Source organism: Papio anubis, unplaced genomic scaffold (assembly GCF_008728515.1).
Source record: "Papio anubis isolate 15944 unplaced genomic scaffold, Panubis1.0 scaffold963, whole genome shotgun sequence".
Classification (NCBI taxonomy): domain Eukaryota; kingdom Metazoa; phylum Chordata; class Mammalia; order Primates; family Cercopithecidae; genus Papio; species Papio anubis.
This window is the reverse complement of record NW_022169884.1, coordinates 23,540-29,753: the sequence shown is the minus strand read 5'-3', so window position 1 is coordinate 29,753 and position 6,214 is coordinate 23,540. Positions and strand designations below refer to the sequence as shown.

Sequence of the window (6,214 nt, the reverse complement as noted above, 5' to 3'; positions counted from 1 at the left end):
TCGGGAGGCTGAGGCAAGAGTATTGCTTGAACCCGGGAGGCGGAGGTTACAGTGAACCAAGACTGCGCCACTGCACTCACTACAGCCTGGGCAAAAGAGTGAGACTCCGTCTCAAAAACAAACAAAAATAAATTTAAAAAAAGAAAAGAAAAGAAATAAAGATGAGCTACAGATGACCTGTTAAGTTCCAGCTCAAGTGTTTTCTTTAGCTGGCCGTTTGTTTTGTTTTGTTTTGTTTGTTTGTTTTGTTTTTAATAATTCAGGCCTTGTTTGGTTCTGTTCTCTGATCTCTGTGCCGATGGGCATTTACAGTGAGGGTGGGGCCACGGTCCGTAACTCACTACCTGACAGGTCCCAGGACCTTCTGTCCCTCTCTCTATTGTTACTTATGGAGACCAAACCTTAGTGGTACTGAGCAACTATTTAAGGAAAAAAAAAATAAAGAATTTGTTAGATCAGTGATACGGAACTCAGTGAGAAAGCAGCTCAGGAAATGTCAGATGGCACGTTTTTGGAAGCTAATTGAAGACACTCATGCAATAGTAAGAAATAATACAGAGAGATCCCTGTACACTTTACCCAGTTTCCCCCAACAGTAACCTTTAGCAAAACCATAGTAATGGAGAATTTGAAAAAGGCAGATACAATTAAAATTAGCATAAAACGTGGATTTTGCCTTAAAGGTGAAAATATGGACAGGTGTAAGAGAAGTAACTGACCACATGGATGCCAGACTGTGGCAGGGTGCACGGCGGTCAAGAAAGTGCTGCTTCTGGAGTTGGATGGCACGGGTTCCAGTCCTGACCCTGCCTCTCGCTCTGTCTTTCTGGGACGAGATGACCTAACCCCTCTCTAGGAGCTTCCCAGGGCTGCTGTAACCAACTGCCACAAACTGGGGGGCTTAAACAACAGATTTTTCTCTCACAGCTCTGGAGGCCAGAAGTCCAAAGTCAGGGCATCAGCTGGGCCACCCCCCTCACTGGCTCAGGGGATCCTTCCATGCCTCTCAGCTTCTGGGGCTGCTAGCGATGCTTGGTGCTCCTTGGTGTGTGGCTGCATTACTCCAGTCTCTGCCTCCATCTCCACACGGCTCTTTATTCCCCTGTCTCTGTGCTTAAGTTCTCTCTTTTTAGAAGGACACCAATCTTGGAGTTAGGGCCACCCTATTCTAGCCTGTGCCCTTAACTTGCTTACACCTGTAAAGACCCTATTTCCAAATAAGGTCAGTCACAGAGTCCAAGTGGACATGAATTTTTTTGGGGACAGTATTCAACCTGGTACACTGTCCACAGCAACCTGGCTCAGTTCTCTCATCTGTAAAATGTAAACAACAGAATTACTCTCAAAAGAGTCAATGTGGACAGGAAGAGCAGTGTAAACTGCCTGATCAGAGGACATTATTGTCACAAATGCCACAGGCTTATCTGGGACTGCTGTGAGAGTCCATGGAGACCTCCGGCACTTTTTTTGAGATGGAGTTTCGCTCTTGTTGCCCAAGCTGGATTGGAGTGCAACGGTGAGATCTTGGCTCACTGCAACCTCCGCCTCCCGGGTTCAAGCAATTCTCCTGCCTCAGCCTCTCAAGTAGCTGGGACTACAGGTGCGTGCCACCACACTCAGCTAATTTTTTTGTATTTTTGGTAGAGATGGGGTCTCACCATGTTGGCCAGGCTGGTCTCAAACTCCTGGCCTCAAGTGATCCACTCGCCTTGGCCTCTCAAAGTGCTGGGATTACAAGCACGAGCCACTGCACCTGGCCAACCTCTGGTACTTTTAAGACCAGCATTGTCTTGGAGAATGTCTTGTGTCCCCCCAGCTGCCCCGTGGCTCCTGCTGTGTGGACACGTGGAGCTCAGGACTCACCCATCTCATGCACACGTATCCTGCACATGGGCTACAGCTGGCGCTAAGCAGCACACTGGAGCGTGCCCATCAGTTGCTCTCTCAGTAGGCGAACCTTGGCTTTGACCAGATGTCTGTAGTGATGGTATTTGCTGTAATACATATTGAAGTGTATACTGTTTTTTTTTGTTTTTTTTTTTTGTTTGTTTGTTTGTTTTTTTTTTCTTTTTTGAGACGGAGTCTCGCTCTGTCGCCCAGGTTGGAGTGCAGTGGCCGGATCTCAGCTCACTGCAAGCTCCGCCTCCCGGGTTCACGCCATTCTCCTGCCTCAGCCTCCCGAGTAGCTGGGACTACAGGCGCCCGCCATCTCGCCCGGCTATTTTTTGTATTTCTTAGTAGAGACGGGGTTTCACTGTGTTCGCCAGGATGGTCTCGATCTCCTGACCTCGTGATCCGCCCATCTCGGCCTCCCAAAGTGCTGGGATTACAGGCTTGAGCCACCGCGCCCGGCCGAAGTGTATACTGTTACGTGTTGCTTCACGATGGGGACACCTGCTGGGAAAAGCATTGTTACGTGATTTTTGTCATTGTCCAAACGTTACAGAGTGTACTTCAGAAACCCAGATGGCAAAGCCTACTGCACACCTAGGCTCTATGGTACAGACTCTTGCTCCTAGACCACAAATCTGCACAGCATGTGACTGTGCTGAATACTGTAGGCAGTTGTAGCACAATGGTAAGTATTTGTTTATCTAAACATAGAAAAGGTACAGTAAAAATACAGCGTTATAATCTTATGAGACCACTATTGTATATGTGGTCCATCAGTGGCTGAGACAATGTTATCCAGTGCATGACCATATTTGTTCATTATAAACATCCATGTTAATCACTTCCCAAAACTTTACAGATATTATTTTTAAATGTCAACTTTTTAAAGAAGTATCACTTAGTACCACACCCCAAATTTTTGTATAGTTGATAAGACTGATTAGACTAAATTGTTGATTTCACTTTTTTTTTTTTTTTTTTTTTTGGTCAGAATCTCACTCTGTTGCCCAGGATGGAGTGCAGTGGCATGATCTCGGCTCACTGCAACCTCCACCTCCCGGGTTCAAGCAATTCTCCTGTCTCAGCCTCCTGAGTGGCTGGGAGCACGCCACCACACCCGGCTAATTTTTGTATTTTTAATAGAGACGAGGTTTCACCATATTGGTCAGGCTGGTCTTGAACTCCTGGCCTCAGGTGATCCACCCACCTCAGCCTCCCAAAGTGCTGGGGTTACAGGTGTGAGCCACCATGCCCAGCCTAATTTTACTTTTTTATTTATAGCTAAACCCTTTAAAGGAATGGTGAAAGAAATGCAGCTTCATCAAGATGACTTAGAAATAATCAAATAAAAGAGGTGCTTTTTGTGAGGTAAGAGGAACTTCATGTTAACTTTGCCTAAATTGTCAAACACTAACAGCTCCCATTTCGCCTTTTTATGGACCTGTATGTTGATTTGGGGATGAGGTAATTAGTATCATCTGGAAAGTCTTTTTTCTTATCTTTCTTTTTTTTATTTTTTGAGAAAGGGTCTCACCATGTTGCCCAGGCTGGCCTTGAACTCTTTGACTGAAGGGATCGTCCTGCCTCGGACTCCTGAGGAGCTGAGACTACAGGCACGTGCCACTGTCCCAGGCTGGAGACCTCTTGATAGAGAAAATCTGAAAGACAGAATAAAGGAAGGGAAAAAATACCAAAAGCTTGTGACTGGTGATTACCCTGAATATCGTGGGGACAAAAAGTTTCTTACAGATGTAGTTTTAAAAAATCTGTATGTTAACTGAATTTTGGCATCTTCTGGGCTTTTCTAAAAAAATGCAAGGAGGGTTAAATAACTGCTGTGCTTAAGATTTGTAGCTTGCTCACCATTGACACCTGTGTGGTTGAGTGTGAGTGGCTTTGCGTTAGGAAGGAGGGCAGGCCATATCGAGTGCAGCTAGAAAGGCCCATGGCACGGTGCAGCCTTTACTTACAAGCCTTCATTTCCAGCGCCCTCTCCACAGACTTGCCTTGGCCTCATAGGGCTGTACTGACAAGACCAAGGGAGAGGTCAGGCTCCTTCAGTGGCCCTAGGACCACCTAGGTGGTTTGACAGTGACTCACCAGAAGAGCTTTGTTGCTTCTTTTTTTTTTTTTTTTTGAACACAGAGTATTATTTATACAGGCAAATACACACATAGACAATATTATTGGCAATAGACATATGGCTGATTCATATTTGAATTTTGAAACAAATTGTCTTTTTAGAAAATCTATATATTTTTTTCTTTGACTTTTATTTTAAGTTGTGGGATACCTGTGCATGGTGTGCAGGTTTGTACATGAGCTTTGCATCTTAAACTGTAAGTGTATTAGCACCTATGCTGAGGTTTGATCTAAGCTCTCCTTGGCTGAGAAATTGAGCATGTTGGTTACTGAGGAAAAATTAAACAATAAAACGCCCTGTATCTCATCACAGCAGCGGGTGTGCTCTGCCTAGGGCGAACCTACTGGACACGACTACAATGTGCTACAAAGTGTGAGATGGCATTTTCTGTGCAGGATGTATGTTTTCCAGGGTGCAGGGATGAAAGAAAGCAAATCAGTACTTTAAGCAGACAGCCCCACCTCTTTTAGCACCATCCCTCTGAGTGACTCTCATTAGAGGGATGGGGGAAGAGAAGGGAGAGCAGCTCCTCCAAGGCCTGTCCCAGGGTGACTGGGGCTCTAGATGTATCTCAGTACAGACCCTGGATCGAGCCCTCATCAGCCAAGTTCAATTTACTATGGGCTGCGATGGAACAGAGAGCTGTTTAAATTTTTTAAAAAATACATGTAAAATGCATAGATCTAAGTGTACAGTTTGAGTTTTAACAAATGTCTACACCTGTGTAACCAGCACCACAGTCAATATAGAGTATTTCTGCTCCCTAGAAAGTTCCCTCTTGTATCTTTTCAGACTCTCTCCAGACCCTCCCCTCATACCCAGGCAACAACTCTTTGCCACCAACAAGGAAGTTTTTATTTAAAGGTGCAATAGGGGCCGGGCGCGGTGGCTCAAGCCTGTAATCCCAGCACTTTGGGAGGCCGAGACGGGCGGATCACGAGGTCAGGCGATCGAGACCATCCTGGCTAACACGATGAAACCCCGTCTCTACTAAAAGATACAAAAAACTAGCCGGGCGTGGTGGCGGGCGCCTGTAGTCCCAGCTACTCCGGAGGCTGAGGCAGGAGAATGGCGTGAACCCGGGAGGCGGAGCTTGCAGTGAGCCGAGATCGGGCCACTGCAATCCAGCCTGGGCGACAGAGCGAGACTCCGTCTCAAAAAAAAAAATAAATAAAGGTGCAATAGGAAAAAATTGATTTCTGCATAAAATTAAAAATCTCTAAGTAGGCCCGGCATGGTGGCTCACGCCTGTAATCCCAACACTTTGGGAGGCCGAGGTAGGCGGATCACACAGTCAGGAGATCAAGACCATCCTGGCCAACATGGTAAAACCCCATCTCTACTAAAAATACAAAAATTAGCTGGGCATGGTGATTCATGCCTGTAGTCCCAGCTACTTGGGAGGCAGGAGAATGGCTTGAACCTGGGAGGTGGAGGTTGCAGTGAGCCGAGATCGCGCCACTGCATTCCAACCTGGCAACAGAGCGAGACTCCTTCTCAAAAAAAAAAACCTTTGGGAGGCCGAGGTGGGTAGATGACAAGGTCACGAAATTGAGACCATCCTGGCTAACACGGTGAAACCCAGTCTCTACTAAAAATACAAAAAAAATTAGCTGGGCATGGTGGCGGGCACCTGTAGTTCCAGCTACTCAGTAAGCTGAGGCAGGAGAATGACGTGAACCTGGGAGGCAGAGCTTGCAGTGAGCCGAGATGGCACCACTGCACTCCAGCCTGGGTGACAGAGGAGGACTCCATCTCAAAAAAAAAAAAAACAAACAAACAAAAAAACCTCTAATTGATAAATGGGTTATTTGATGATGTAAAGTTGTTTAGTGAAAAGAGAAAGCCTTTCAAAAGTAAAGCCAAGGCTGGGCACAGTGACTCAGGCCTGTAATCCCAGTACTCTGGGAGGCCGAGTCAGGCGGATCACTTGAAGTCAGGAGTTCAAGACTAGCCTGGCCAACACGGTGAAACTCCGTCTCTACTTTAAAAAATACAAAAATTAGCCAGGTGTAGCGGTGCATGCCTATAATCCCAGCTACTCGGGAGGCTGAGGCAGGAGGATCGCTTGAACCTGGGAGGTGGGCGTTGCAGTGAGCCGAGATTGCGCCACTGCACTCCAACCTGGGTGACAGAGTGAGACTCTGTCTCAAAAAAGTAAAGCCAGATTGCATTCAC

General features: G+C 46.4%; 1 long non-coding RNA gene across 1 annotated transcript; it reads left to right on the top strand.

The window, feature by feature from the left end:
• Positions 1-3,093: 3,093 nt before the first annotated feature.
• Positions 3,094-5,332, top strand: LOC108580694. Its single transcript, XR_001892145.3, has 3 exons — positions 3,094-3,261; positions 3,420-4,900; positions 5,213-5,332. It is a non-coding gene; the product is annotated as an uncharacterized LOC108580694 (long non-coding RNA).
• Positions 5,333-6,214: the final 882 nt, after the last annotated feature.